Source organism: Bombina bombina, chromosome 1 (genome assembly GCF_027579735.1).
Source record: "Bombina bombina isolate aBomBom1 chromosome 1, aBomBom1.pri, whole genome shotgun sequence".
Classification (NCBI taxonomy): domain Eukaryota; kingdom Metazoa; phylum Chordata; class Amphibia; order Anura; family Bombinatoridae; genus Bombina; species Bombina bombina.
Window position 1 is genome coordinate 459072643 of NC_069499.1, and position 16339 is coordinate 459088981.

General features: G+C 41.5%; 1 protein-coding gene across 2 annotated transcripts in view; it reads right to left on the minus strand.

The window, feature by feature from the left end:
• Positions 1-16339, minus strand: part of OLA1 (Obg like ATPase 1) — a 599482-nt gene that overhangs the window by 176498 nt on the left and 406645 nt on the right. The gene's annotated exons all lie outside the window — the stretch shown is intronic.

Here is a 16339-nt window from a genome sequence, read left to right on the forward strand (position 1 = left end):
ACGGGCGTGTAATGGAATGAAGGGCACGGCAAGCATTTAGAAGTTTTAATAACCTGGACTCCGTCAGGTAAATTTTCATCTCTACAGAATCTATGAGTCCCTAGAAAGGAGACTCTTGTGAGCGGTGATGGAGAACTCTTTTCCACGTTCACTTTCCACCCATGCGACTTCAGAAATGCCAGAACTATCTCTGTATGAGACTTGGCCATTTGAAAGCTTGACGCCTGTATCAGGATGTCGTCTAGATACGGAGCCACCGCTATGCCTCGCGGTCTTAGAACCGCCAGAAGTGAGCCCAGAACCTTTGTAAAGATTCTCGGGGCCGTAGCCAACCCGAAGGGAAGAGCTACAAACTGGTAATGCCTGTCTAGAAAGGCAAACCTTAGGTACCGATAATGATTTTTGTGAATCGGTATATGAAGGTAGGCATCCTTTAAGTCTACTGTGGTCATGTATTGACCCTCTTGGATCATGGGTAGGATGGTTCGAATAGTTTCCATTTTGAATGATGGAACTCTTAGGAATTTGTTTAAGATTTTTAGGTCTAAGATTGGTCTGAAGGTTCCCTCTTTCTTGGAAACCACAAACAGATTTGAGTAAAACCCTTGCCCTTGTTCCGTCCGCGGAACTGGGTGGATCACTCCCATTACTAAGAGGTCTTGCACACAGCGTAGAAATGCCTCTTTCTTTATTTGGTTTGCTGATAACCTTGAAAGATGAAATCTCCCTTGTGGAGGAGATGCTTTTAAGTCCAGAAGATATCCCTGAGATATGATCTCCAACGCCCAGGGATCCTGGACATCTCTTGCCCAAGCCTGGGCGAAGAGAGATAGTCTGCCCCCCACTAGATCCGTTTCCGGATAGGGGGCCCTCTCTTCATGCTGTCTTAGGGGCAGAAGAAGGCTTTCTGGCCTGCTTGCCCTTGTTCCACGACTGGTTAGTTTTCCAGCCCTGTCTATAACGAGCAACAGGTCCTTCCTGTTTTGGAGCGGAGGAAGTTGATGCTGCTCCTGCCTTGAAGTTACGAAAGGCACGAAAATTAGACTGTTTGGCCTTTGACTTGGCCCTGTCCTGAGGAAGAGTATGACCCTTACCTCCAGTAATGTCAGCAATAATTTCTTTCAAGCCGGGCCCGAATAAGGTCTGCCCTTTGAAAGGAATATTAAGCAATTTAGATTTAGAAGTCACGTCAGCTGACCAGGATTTAAGCCATAGCGCTCTGCACGCCTGGATGGCGAATCCGGAGTTCTTAGCCATTAGTTTGGTCAAATGTACAACGGCATCAGAAACAAATGCATTAGCTAGCTTAAGTGCTTTAAGCTTGGCCATAATCTCATCCAATGGAGCTGTGCGAATGGCCTCTTCCAGAGACTCAAACCAGAATGCCGCAGCAGCAGTGACAGGCGCAATGCATGCAAGGGGCTGTAAGATAAAACTTTGTTGCACAAACATTTTCTTAAGGTAACCTTCTAATTTTTTATCCATTGGATCCGAAAAAGAACAGCTATCCTCCACCGGGATAGTGGTACGCTTAGCTAAAGTAGAAACTGCTCCCTCCACCTTAGGGACCGTCTGCCATAAGTCTCGTGTGGTGGCGTCTATTGGGAACATTTTTCTAAATATAGGAGGTGGGGAAAAGGGCACACCGGGTCTATCCCACTCCTTGCTAATAATTTCTGTAAGTCTTTTAGGTATAGGAAAAACGTCAGTACACACCGGTACCGCAAAGTATCTATCCAACCTACATACTTTCTCTGGAATTGCAACCGTGTTACAATCATTCAGAGCCGCTAATACCTCCCCTAGCAATACGCGGAGGTTCTCAAGCTTAAATTTAAAATTAGAAATCTCTGAATCCGGTCTCCCTGGATCAGATCCGTCACCCACAGAATGAAGCTCTCCGTCCTCATGTTCTGCAAATTGTGACGCAGTATCAGACATGGCTCTCACATCATCAGCGCGCTCTGTCCTTAACCCAGAGCTATCGCGCTTGCCTCTTAATTCAGGCAATTTAGATAATACCTCTGTCATAACAGCAGCCATGTCTTGCAAAGTGATTTGTATGGACCTCTCTGATGCACTTGGCGCCACAATATCACGCGCCTCCTGAGCAGGAGGCGAAGGTACTGACACGTGAGGAGAGTTAGTCGGCATAACTTCCCCCTCGTTGTCTGGTGATAATTTCTTTACAGATATAGATTGACTTTTATTCAAAGTGACATCAATACATTTAGTACACATATTTCTGTGGGGCTCCACATTGGCCTTCAAATATAGTGAACAAACAGATTCATCTGTGTCAGACATGTTTAAACAGACTCGCAATGAGACTAGCAAGCTTGGAAAATAATTTAAAATAAATTTACAAGCAATATAAAAAACGCTACTGTGCCTTTAAGAAGCACAAAAAAACGTCACAGTTGAAATAACAATGAACCAAATCAGTTATAGCAACCAAATTTTCACAGTAAATGTATTAAGTTAGAAAAGTATTGCACCCACTAGCAAATGGATGATTAACCCCATAATACCCAAAAACAGATAATCAATTTAACAATTAAGGTTTTTATCACAGTCAAACACACTGTCACAGGTCTGCTGTGACTGATTACCTCCCTCAAAATGACTTTTGAAGACCCCTGAGCTCTCTAGAGACGTCCTGGATCAAGGAGGAAGAAGCAGGAAGACTGAAACTGAATTTTTACTGCGCAAGAAAGCGCTAAAATAGGCTCCTCCCACTCCTATTACAACAGTGGGAAACCTTAGTTAATCGTTTCTATATAGAAATAAACAACAGCCATGTGGAAAATCATGCCCCAAAAGATTTATCACCAAAGTACCTCACAAAAAACGAATAACATGCCAGTAAACGTTTTAAACATACACTTTAAAACTTAGATAGTGTTATTAATAAGCCTGCTACCAGTCGCTTCTACTGCAGTTAAGGCTTATACAATACTTCAGTATTAACAGTATTTTCTTAGTCAAATTCCATTCCTTAGAAAATTACTTATTGTACATACATTCATCCGCCTGATACCAGTCGCTGCTGCATTTAAGGCTGTACTTACATTACATCGGTATCAGCAGTATTTTCTTAGTCAATTCCATTCCTTAGAAAAATAATTTACTGCACATACCTTGTTTGCAGGATTCCCCACATGCTATTCCCTTTCTGAAAGTTACCCCACTGCTCAGAATGTGCGAGAACAGCCAGTGGATCTTAGTTACTTCTGCTAAGATCATAGAAAACGCAGGCAGATTCTTCTTCTAAATACTGCTTGAGAACAAACAGCACACTCCGGTGCCATTTAAAATAACAAACTTTTGAATGAAGAAATAAACTAAGTATAAAAAACACCACAGACCTCTCACAACGACCTATCTAGTTGAGTTGCAAGAGAATGACTGGATATGACGTGTGAGGGGAGGAGCTATATAGCAGCTCTGCTTGGGTGATCCTCTTGCAACTTCCTGTTGGGAAGGAGATATAATCCCATAAGTAATGGATGACCCGTGGACTGAATACACTTAACAAGAGAAATAGAATGTAAATTCAACTCAAGTGCTACTAAATAAATATTTTAAACAAAAATGTGAACAGCAGGTATAAAGGGCACATAAGATGAAGAATCGGCAAACTGCACATGGAAACCAACAGTGCTATTACACTTATTGTGAAATTTAAAAGGCTCTGTGGTCACAGCTTACAATTTTTGGAGAGTAAAAACAAATGCTCACATTTAAGCAAGATGAATCCACCAGTAGGTAGTGTCTAAAATTAGTTTACAGTTAAATCTAAATACTTCATGAACAGAGTGCGTCCATCAGGATTCATACAGTCTATGCAGTTAAAAAAGTCCAATTTGTTAAGAGCATACATAGGTAAGGTAGCATGCACGCGTATTGAGCACTAAATGGCAGCAAACACTGCTGCCATCTAGTGCTCTTGCAATTGTATACATTATTGAAAACATTCTTGCAAAACTGCTAGTGTTTATTGCTCCAGACAAGTGTGTGCTCCTGAGCCTACCATCCTGCTTGTTTTTAAACAAATTATAGCAAAAAATTATGAAGTAAATTTGGTAATAAAAACACTTTCAAACAGCTTTCCAATTTACTTCTATTATCAAATTTGCTTATTTCTCTTGTTATCCTTTGTTGAAGGAGTAGCAATGTACTACAGGGAGCTAATGGCAACAGACATATATACGCAGCAAAAAAAACATAATTTATGCTTACCTGATAAATTCCTTTCTTCTGTTGTGTGATCAGTCCACGGGTCATCATTACTTCTGGGATATAACTCCTCCCCAACAGGAAATGCAAGAGGATTCACCCAGCAGAGCTGATATAGCTCCTCCCCTCTACGTCAGTCCCAGTCATTCGACCAAGAATCAACGAGAAAGGAGTAACCAAGGGTGAAGTGGTGACTGGAGTATAATTTAAAAGATATTTACCTGCCTTAAAAACAGGGCGGGCCGTGGACTGATCACACAACAGAAGAAAGGAATTTATCAGGTAAGCATAAATTATGTTTTCTTCTGTTATGTGTGATCAGTCCACGGGTCATCATTACTTCTGGGATACCAATACCAAAGCAAAAGTACACGGATGACGGGAGGGATAGGCAGGCTCATTATACAGAAGGAACCACTGCCTGAAGAACCTTTCTCCCAAAAATAGCCTCCGAAGAAGCAAAAGTGTCAAATTTGTAAAATTTGGAAAAAGTATGAAGCGAAGACCAAGTTGCAGCCTTGCAAATCTGTTCAACAGAGGCCTCATTCTTAAAGGCCCAAGTGGAAGCCACAGCTCTAGTGGAGTGAGCTGTAATTCTTTCAGGAGGCTGCTGTCCAGCAGTCTCATAGGCTAAACGTATTATGCTACGAAGCCAAAACGAGAGAGAGGTAGTAGAAGCTTTTTGACCTCTCCTCTGTCCAGAATAAACGACAAACAGGGAAGAAGTTTGGCGAAAATCTTTAGTTGCCTGCAAGTAGAACTTGAGGGCACGAACTACATCCAGATTGTGTAGAAGACGTTCCTTCTTTGAAGAAGGATTTGGACACAAGGATGGAACGACAATCTCTTGATTGATATTCCTGTTAGTAACTACCTTAGGTAAGAACCCAGGTTTAGTACGCAGAACTACCTTGTCTGAGTGAAAAATCAGATAAGGAGAATCACAATGTAATGCTGATAACTCAGAGACTCTTCGAGCCGAGGAAATAGCCATTAAAAACAGAACTTTCCAAGATAACAATTTTATATCAATGGAATGAAGGGGTTCAAATGGAACACCTTGTAAAACGTTAAGAACTAAGTTTAAACTCCATGGCGGAGCAACGGCTTTAAACACAGGCTTGATCCTAGCTAAAGCCTGACCAAAGGCCTGGACGTCTGGATTTTCTGACAGACGCCTGTGTAACAAGATGGACAGAGCTGAAATCTGTCCCTTTAATGAACTAGCCGATAAACCCTTTTCTAAACCTTCTTGTAGAAAAGACAATATCCTAGGGATCCTAACCTTACTCCAGGAGTAACGTTTGGATTCGCACCAGTATAGGTATTTGCGCCATATTTTATGGTAAATCTTTCTGGTAACAGGCTTCCTAGCCTGGATCAGGGTATCAATAACCGACTCAGAAAAACCACGCTTTGATAAAATCAAGCGTTCAATTTCCAAGCAGTCAGTTTCAGAGAAGTTAGATTTTGATGTTTGAATGGACCCTGTATCAGAAGGTCCTGTCTTAGAGGTAGAGACCAAGGTGGACAGGATGACATGTCCACTAGATCTGCATACCAAGTCCTGCGTGGCCATGCAGGCGCTATTAGAATCACTGATGCTCTCTCCTGTTTGATTTTCGCAATCAATCGAGGAAGCAGCGGGAAGGGTGGAAACACATAAGCCATCCCGAAGTTCCAAGGTGCTGTCAAAGCATCTATCAGAACCGCTCCCGGATCCCTGGATCTGGACCCGTAGTGAGGAAGTTTGGCGTTCTGGCGAGACGCCATGAGATCTATCTCTGGTTTGCCCCAACGTCGAAGTATTTGGGCAAAGATCTCCGGATGAAGTTCCCACTCTCCCGGATGAAAAGTCTGGCGACTCAAGAAATCCGCCTCCCAGTTCTCCACTCCCGGGATGTGGATTGCTGACAGGTGGCAAGAGTGAGACTCTGCCCAGCGAATTATCTTTGATACTTCCATCATTGCTAGGGAGCTTCTTGTCCCTCCCTGATGGTTGATGTAAGCTACAGTCGTGATATTGTCCGACTGAAACCTGATGAACCCCTGAGTTGTTAATTGGGGCCAAGCCAGAAGGGCATTGAGAACTGCCCTCAATTCCAGAATGTTTATTGGAAGGAGACTCTCCTCCTGATTCCATAATCCCTGAGCCTTCAGAGAATTCCAGACAGCGCCCCAACCTAGCAGGCTGGCGTCTGTTGTTACGATTGTCCAGTCTGGCCTGCTGAATGGCATCCCCCTGGACAGGTGTGGCCGATAAAGCCACCATAGAAGAGAATTTCTGGTCTCTTGATTCAGATTTAGAGTAGGGGACAAATCTGAGTAATCCCCATTCCACTGACTTAGCATGCACAATTGCAGCGGTCTGAGGTGTAGGCGTGCAAAAGGTACTATGTCCATTGCCGCTACCATTAAGCCGATCACCTCCATGCATTGAGCTACTGACGGGTGTTGAATGGAATGAAGGACACGGCATGCATCTTGAAGCTTTGTTAACCTGTCTTCTGTCAGGTAAATCTTCATTTCTACAGAATCTATAAGAGTCCCCAAGAATGGAACTCTTGTGAGAGGAAAAAGAGAACTCTTCTTTTCGTTCACTTTCCATCCATGCGACCTTAGAAATGCCAGAACTAACTCTGTATGAGACTTGGCAGTTTGAAAGCTTGAAGCTTGTATTAGAATGTCGTCTAGGTACGGAGCTACCGAAATCCCTCGCGGTCTTAGTACCGCCAGAAGGGCACCCAGAACCTTTGTGAAGATTCTTGGGGCCGTAGCCAATCCGAATGGAAGAGCCACAAACTGGTAGTGCCTGTCTAGGAAGGCAAACCGTAGATACCGTTGATGATCCTTGTGAATCGGTATGTGAAGGTAAGCATCTTTTAAATCCACTGTGGTCATGTACTGACCCCTTTGGATCATAGGTAAGATTGTCCGAATAGTTTCCATTTTGAACGATGGAACTCTTAGGAATTTGTTTAGAATCTTTAAATCTAAGATTGGCCTGAAAGTTCCCTCTTTTTTGGGAACCACAAACAGGTTTGAGTAGAACCCTTGTCCTTGTTCCGACCGCGGAACTGGATGGATCACTCCCATTAATAACAGATCTTGTACACAGCGTAGAAACGCTTCTTTCTTTATCTGGTTTGTTGACAACCTTGACAGATGAAATCTCCCTTTTGGGGGAGATAATTTGAAGTCTAGAAGGTATCCCTGAGATATGATCTCCAGCGCCCAGGGATCCTGAACATCTCTTGCCCAGGCCTGGGCGAAGAGAGAAAGTCTGCCCCCCACTAGATCCGGTCCCGGATCGGGGGCTCTCGGTTCATGCTGTCTTTGGGGCAGCAGCAGGTTTCCTGGCCTGTTTGCCCTTATTCCAGGACTGGTTAGGTTTCCAGCCTTGCCTGTAACGAGCAACAGCTCCTTCCTGTTTTGGTGCAGTGGAGGTTGACGCTGCTCCTGTTTTGAAATTCCGAAAGGGACGAAAATTAGACTGTCTAGCCTTAGCTTTGGCTTTGTCTTGAGGTAGGGCGTGGCCCTTACCTCCTGTAATGTCAGCGATAATTTCTTTCAAACCGGGCCCAAATAAAGACTGCCCCTTGAAAGGTATATTAAGTAATTTGGACTTAGAAGTAACATCAGCTGACCAGGATTTTAGCCACAGTGCTCTACGTGCCTGTATGGCGAATCCTGAGTTCTTAGCCGTAAGTTTGGTTAAATGTACTACGGCCTCCGAAATGAATGAATTAGCTAGTTTAAGGACTCTAAGCCTGTCCATAATGTCGTCTAGCGTAGATGAACTAAGGTTCTCTTCCAGAGACTCAATCCAAAATGCTGCCGCAGCCGTAATCGGCGCGATACATGCAAGGGGTTGCAATATAAAACCTTGTTGAACAAACATTTTCTTAAGGTAACCCTCTAATTTTTTATCCATTGGATCTGAAAAAGCACAGCTATCCTCCACCGGGATAGTGGTACGCTTAGCTAAAGTAGAAACTGCTCCCTCCACCTTAGGGACCGTTTGCCATAAGTCCCGAGTGGTGGCGTCTATTGGAAACATCTTTCTAAATATTGGAGGGGGTGAGAACGGCACACCGGGTCTATCCCACTCCTTAGTAACAATTTCAGTTAATCTCTTAGGTATAGGAAAAACGTCAGTACTCGCCGGTACCGCAAAGTATTTATCCAACCTACACAGTTTCTCTGGTATTGCAACGGTGTTACAATCATTGAGAGCTGCTAAGACCTCCCCTAGTAATACACGGAGGTTCTCCAATTTAAATTTAAAATTTGAAATATCTGAATCCAATCTGTTTGGATCAGAACCGTCACCCACAGAATGAAGCTCTCCGTCCTCATGCTCTGCAAGCTGTGACGCAGTATCAGACATGGCCCTAGTATTGTCAGCGCACTCTGTTCTCACCCCAGAGTGATCACGCTTGCCTCTTAGTTCTGGTAATTTAGACAAAACTTCAGTCATAACAGTAGCCATATCATGTAATGTTATCTGTAATGGCCGCCCAGATGTATTAGGCGCCATAATATCACGCACATCCCGGGCGGGAGATGCAGGTACTGCCGCGTGAGGCGAGTTAGTCGGCATAACTCTCCCCTCGCAGTTTGGTGAAATTTGTTCACATTGTACAGATTGACTTTTATTTAAAGTAGCATCAATACAGTTAGTACATAAATTTCTATTGGGCTCCACCTTGGCATTGGAACAAATGACACAGATATCTTCCTCTGAGTCAGACATGTTTAACACACTAGCAATAACTTGCAACCTGGTTATAATCTTTTTTAGCAAAAACGTACTGTGCCTCAAAGAGGTACTTAAACGATTAAATGACAGTTGAGATAATGAACTGAAAAACAGTTATAGCATCAACTTTAAAATAACACAACTTTTAGCAAAGGTTTGTTCCCATTAGTAAATAACAATAACTAAATTTGACATAAAAAATTATAGAGTAACGTTTTTATTCACAGTCAATATAAAATTCTCACAGCTCTGCTGAGAGAATGTACCTCCCTTCAAAGAAGTTTGAAGACCCCTGAGATCTGTCAGTGAACCGGATCATGCAGGAAATATAATAGTAGCTGACTGGAAATTTTTGATGCGTAGCAAAGAGCGCCAAAAACGGCCCCTCCCTCTCACACACAGCAGTGAGGAGAAACGAAACTGTCACAATTTAAAGCAGACAACTGCCAAGTGGAAAATAATGCCCAAACATTTATTCACTCAGTACCTCAGCAATGTAAACGATTCTACATTCCAGCAAAAACGTTTAACATGATAATATTTATTAAAAGGATTAGTGACCTTTAACAGAGTAGTTCCGGTGAAATACCATTCCCAGAATACTGAAGTGTATACATACATGTCATTATAACGGTATAGCAGGATTTTCTCATCAATTCCATTCAGAAAATAAAAACTGCTACATACCTCAATGCAGATTCATCTGCCCGCTGTCCCCTGATCTGAAGCTTTTACCTCCCTCAGATGGCCGAGAACAGCAATATGATCTTAACTACTCCGGTTAAAATCATAGTAAAAAACTCTGGTAGATTCTTCTTCAAACTCTGCCAGAGAAGTAATAACACGCTCCGGTGCTATTGTAAAATAACAAACTTTTGATTGAAGTCATAAAAACTAAGTATAATCACCATAGTCCTCTCACACATCCTATCTAGTCGTTGGGTGCAAGAGAATGACTGGGACTGACGTAGAGGGGAGGAGCTATATCAGCTCTGCTGGGTGAATCCTCTTGCATTTCCTGTTGGGGAGGAGTTATATCCCAGAAGTAATGATGACCCGTGGACTGATCACACATAACAGAAGAAATCAGCTGCTATCTTCCAGTAATGCATTGCTGCTCCTTTACCAAATGATAAAAAAGAAAATTAAGCAAATTAGATGAAAGAGCATGCAATTTAAATGACTTTGTAATGTACTTCTATCTGAATCACAAAACCTTAAAGGACCACTAAAGACAAAATTAAACTTTCATGATTCATATAGAGCACACAAGTTTTAACAACTTTGCAGTTATCAATAATCTAAATATGCAGAATATTTTTATACGCACACTTTGAGGCACCAGCTCCTTCTGAGCATGTGCAAGATTCACAGATTAAGTATATACTTTTTTTTGATTGGCTGATGACTGTCATTTGATGTAGTGGGAAGGAAAATAAAACTAACTGAAATTTGGCAGAAAAAAAAAATCTACTACTCATGTGAAAGTGTAAGTACTTTTACATTGTCTATTAATTAGGCATTTATTTATTATGCTATTCTACTGTGCTTAGTGATCCTTTAAAGGGACAGTCTAGGCCAAAATAAACTTTCATGATTCAGATAGAGCATGTAATTTTAAACAATTTTCCAATTTACTTTTATCACCAATTTTGCTTTGTTCTCTTGGTATTCTTAGTTAAAAGCTTAACCTAGGAGGTTCATATGCTAATTTCTTAGACCTTGAAGGCCACCTCTTTTCAGAATGCATTTTAACAGTTTTTCACCACTAGAGAGTGTTAGTTCACATATTTCATATAGATAACACTGTGCTCGTGCACGTGAAGTTATCTGGGAGCAGGCACTGATTGGCTAAACTGCAAGTCTGTCAAAAGAACTGAAATAAAGGGGCAGTTTGCAGAGACTTAGATACAAGATAATCACAGAGTTTAAAAGTATATTAATATAACTGTGTTGGTTATGCAAAACTGGGGAATGGGTAATAAAGGGATTATCTATCTTTTAAAACAATAACAATTCTAGTGTAGACTGTCCCTTTAATTGTGACTTTTCTGTCCCTTTAAGTACAAACACATTTGTAGTTATTTAAGATGGATAAAGAAAATTGTAATATAAATATCAACCTATTAAGAGGTACTTAATACCCCTCACACACAAAACAAAGGGAGTGCCATCATTAAGGATCAATGCACATACATTTAACACCCCGGATACTGAGGTATAGCAGTCATAAGCCAACACAATATCAAGGAAAAGGCCAGTGTGAGCTGTCCACATAGGTATAAGACATATAGGTTAGATCAACAGAAAAACGCTAAAGCAAAATATTGATCATCATTCTAATTTCAAATCAAATATTGGAGTGACAAACATAAATATACACTGGGGAGTAACCAGCAGAGTGAGTAAAAATTCATATATCAGACACAGTTACAAAGCATATCTAGAAATTGTATAATTCAATTACATGTAAACCTAAACATCACTTATAATAATTGAAACACTCCCTTTAATCACTGCGCTGTAGTAGAAGAAGCTTTCACACACGAGAGAGATCAGTCTCCTGGTACTCAAATGTCAAAAAACAATGTCACAGCCAGGAGCCCTACCTGGTGATGTCCCAATGCTTTTTCTCGTTTCACCCCATCTTACAGATACACTGCTTAATCACACACTAATTAATGTTATAACACTATGAAATCAAATGTTTTGTTTATTCCAACATCAATCCACAGAATAAGATTACTACAAAGATTCTTGCTCTGGAGAATTATTATTATAGTAGAAATACAGGCGAAGACATCAAATAAAAATAGAAAAAAACAGATATATTTCAAACCTGATGACTCATTTCACCAAGAATCCCTGGCTTTTTATTTATTTTTTTTGCAACTCATTCCACATTTATCTCTGTCATTTTTACTAGTAGTCTATTCTGCACATCTGCTACTCATAATATAAATAAAACCTTCATCAACTGGCTTAGTTAGTGTATATGCTAATTGATTAATCTGTGTGCTCCATGTAACCCCTGGTTTACACATACCACAGGTTAACAAGGATACTCCAGGGAACGAGATTGTTATTCTAATGCAGCTAAGATATAAATTCAGTATATCATTGAAAGTAGTGTTTCTCAATGCAACACTTAATCACCCTGAACATGCCAAATTGTGAGCATTTCCCTGGATAGGGAGATCAGCTCACTATGATTTACGCACTTGTGCTCAGGTAAAGAAAACCTAAAAAGGTGACCTGTTCTAGAAATCGGAGGACTGGGTTTGTAAAAAGCGTATATAAAATGTGCCACAGGAAAAGTGCCAGGCAAAAATATAAAGTTCTGGGACACCCCTGAATTATTTGTTTTATTTGGTTGTGACATTTTAATAATGAATTATAGAGAGACGCAAAACAAACTTTTAGAAACCTCCAAGAATTCTAGGTGCCCCCCATCCCATATATATCCCCAATTCCTGCTGATGTTAAAACTGATGTATAACAAAAGCGGGGCCAATTTACAGAGAGAAAATGAACCCAAAAGATGGCCCATAGTTAAAACACATAAACTGATTTGTTCATTATGCTGTAGTATACATTATGCTGGTGGTTAAGTATGAAAAATATCCATATGTGGGGTGGAAAAAAACAAAACCTGCCTATTCTGAGGAAGCATTGATTGCAAGACCTCCTTACCAAAAGCTGCTTGCAAAGTAACACATGAATTGGAATGATAAAAACGTCTTAAAAGTATTCAAAGTCGAAGAGGCCTAAGTTGCTTCCTTGTAAAAGTGATACACAGAGGCTCTGCCTGATTTGCATCATCAATTGAAGCTTCACTGATAAGTATACTCTTCCAGTGAGCCAATGTATTTATCAAAAATGTCAGCAACAGAGAAATACACTTGACAGGCTAACTCCATAATCATTTTAACAGATAGTTATAGCTCTGTTTAGACATGTGGTAGCCACCTAGGGACAAAAGGAAGAATATACTACCTCAAAATCTTTACATACAGGGTGTTCAATATTGTGTTCTATGGGGTCCTTAAAGGAGGTACCATGCTCTAGTGTAACAAGGGTTAGTTAGGCCAAAACAAAGACCAGGGCAGCAAATGTTCTTTCCAAGATAGATTTTTAAAAGAGAGGGAAAAAAATACATAATGCTTCCCTGCATTTTTTCATTTTTCTTTAAAAGGATCAGACATAACTGTATGAACAGGGGAAACTAGTTCCATTTTAGCATTGATTTGGAAGCTTTTATAATTGGCACCAAGATTCTTAAAATCATCAGCTTATTTCAAAGGTCATTAGAATCAGACCAAGAGTTTTCAGAATGACCCATGTAATTCCCTCTAGACAGATTTATTTTTGCAATGTATTTAGGATATAGGAAGAATATTAAAAGATCACCAGCTATGTTTTTGAAGCAATCACTTCTGAAGTAAAATGATCTCAGTTTTATGGTGGTTCTATCACATTTTGAAGCTTGAGGTATTTGATTGCAAGCAGGGAGGAGAAGACCAAGTTATACAGTTGTAGAAGGAGGAAACAAAGGGACAGTCAAGTCCAAAAAAAAACTTTCATGATTTAAATAGGGCATGCAATTTTAAACAACTTTCCAATTTACTTTTATCACCAATTTTGCTTTGTTTTCTTGGAATTCTTAATTGAAAGCTAATTCTAGGAGGTTCATATGCTATCCATACCCTAGGTCCTAGCAGTATTGGAATGATACATGGGAGGACTCCCATTATATGGGAGCAAGGAATGAAGTACACCCTGTAAAGCAAGGAAACATGTTGTTTGTAGTGTGCCAATATTTTTCTTGAATCCTGAAGTAGCAAGAGGTAAAGTAAACCCCTTATAAAAACAAAATTTATGCTTACCTGATAAATGTATTTCTTTCTTGACACGGTGAGTCCACAGATCATCATTAATTACTGTTGGGAATATCAGTCCTGGCCAGCAGGAGGAGGCAAAGAGCACCACAGCAAAGCTGTTAAATATCACTTCCCTACCCACAATCCCCAGTCATTCGACCAAGGGAAAGGAGAGAAAAGAAATAACATAAGGTGCAGAGGTGCCTGAGGTTTATATACAAAAAAACTGCCTTGAAAAAAAACAGGGAGGGACGTGGACTCACGTGTCAAGAAATAAATTTATCAGGTAAGCATAAATTTTGTTTTCTTTCTAATGACACAGTGAGTCCACAGATTATCATTAATTACGGTTGGGAATCAATACCCAAACTAGAGGACACAGATGATATGGGAGGGACAAGACAGGAAACCTAAACAGAAGGTACCACTGCTAGAAGACCCTTAATATCTAAGGAATGCATAGGTTCAAACGGAACCCCTTGAAGAACTTTGAGAACTAAATTCAGACTCCATGGAGGAGTAAATGGTTTAAATACAGGCCTGATTCTAACAAAGCCTAACAAAAGGATTGAACATCTGGGACAACCGCCAGACGTGTATGTAACAAAATAGACAAGGCAGAGATCTGACCCTTAAGGGAACTTGCTGATAAACCCTTCTCCAATCCATCTTGGAGAAAGGACAAAATTCTGGGAATCCTAACTCTACTCCATGAGTAGCCCTTGGATTCACACCAATAAAGATATTTACGCCATATCTTATGGTAAATCTTTCTAGTCACAGGCTTACGAGCCTGGATCATGGTCTCTATGACCGAATCAGAAAACCCCCACTTGGATAGGATTAAGCGTTCAATCTCCAAGCAGTCAGCTTCAGAGAAACTAGATTTGGGTGAAGGAAGGGCCCTTGAATGAGAAGGTCCTTCCTCAACGGAAATCTCCAAGGTGGCAGAGATGACATGTCCACCAGATCTGCATACCAAATCCTGCGAGGCCACGCAGGAGCAATGAGGATCACTGATGCCCTCTCCTGCTTGATTCGAGCAATGAGCCGAGGAAGAAGCGCAAACGGAGGGAATAGGTATGCCAGATTGAAGGACCAAGGAACCGCCAGAGCATCTATCAGCTCCGCCTGGGGATCCCTGGACCTCGACCCGTATCTCGGAATTCTGACGAGATGCCATGAGATCCAACTCCGGCCGACCCCATTTGAGAATCAGGTTGGAGAACACCTCCGGATGGAGTTCCCAATCTCCCGGATGAAAAGTCTGCCTGCTCAGAAAGTCCGCCTCCCAGTTGTCCATCCCTGGGATGTGGATCGCTGACAGATGGCAAGAATGGGCCTCCGCCCACCGGATTATCTTGGCTACCTCGGTCATCGCTAAGGAACTCCTCGTTCCTCCTTGATGATTGATGTAGTCCACTGTCATTATGTTGTCTATCTGGAATACGATGAACTGGGCCGAAGCCAACTGAGGCCAGGCCAGAAGAGCATTGAAGATCGCTCTCAGTTCCAGGATGTTTATAGGAAGAACAGACCCCGCCGGAGTCCACACTCCCTGAGCTTTTAGAGGACCCCAGACAGCCCCCCACCCTAGAAGGCTGGCATCTGTTGTCACAATCACCCAGGATGGTCTGCGAAAGCATGTTCCCTGAAATAGATGATCCAGAGACAACCACCAATGAAGTGAATTCCTGCTCCAGGGTTATTCAAGGAGACAAGTCTGCATAATGTCCATTCCACAGCCTGAGCATGTTTAACTGCAGAGGTCTGAGGTGAAACCGAGCAAACGAGATGATGTCCATTGCCACCATCAGTCCGATTAATTCCATACACTGGGCCACTGACAGGTATTTAGAATCTTTGATTTCCTGACCTCTATCAGAAAAATCCTCATGGATATAGAATCGATTACAGTTCCCAAGAAAATCACTCTTGCTTTCGGAAATTAAAGAACTCTTTTCCAGATTTACTTTCCACCCGTGAGTCCTCAGGAAGGACAGAACAATGCCGGTATGGGACCCTGCTTGCTGACAAGATGACGCATGAATCAGAATATCGTCCAGATAAGGAGCCACCGCAATGCCCCGTGGCCTTAGAACTGCCAGCAAAGACCCCAAAACCTTTGTAAAAATTCTGGGTGCCGTGGCCAGCCCGAAAGAGCCCCAAACTGAAAGTGCCGATCCAGAAAAGCAAACCTTAGGAACTTGTGATGATCTCTGTGGATAGGAACATGAAGGTATGCATCCTTCAAATCCACTGTCGTCATAAATTGACCCTCCTGGATCAATGGAAGAATGGTCCGAATAGTTTCCATCTTGAATGATGGAACTCTGAGAAACTTGTTTAGACTCTTGAGATCTAATATAGGTCTGAAGGTTCCCTCTTTTTTGGGAACTACAAACAGATTTGAATAAAACCCCTGCCCCTGTTCCTGTGCTGGAACGGGAACAATTAC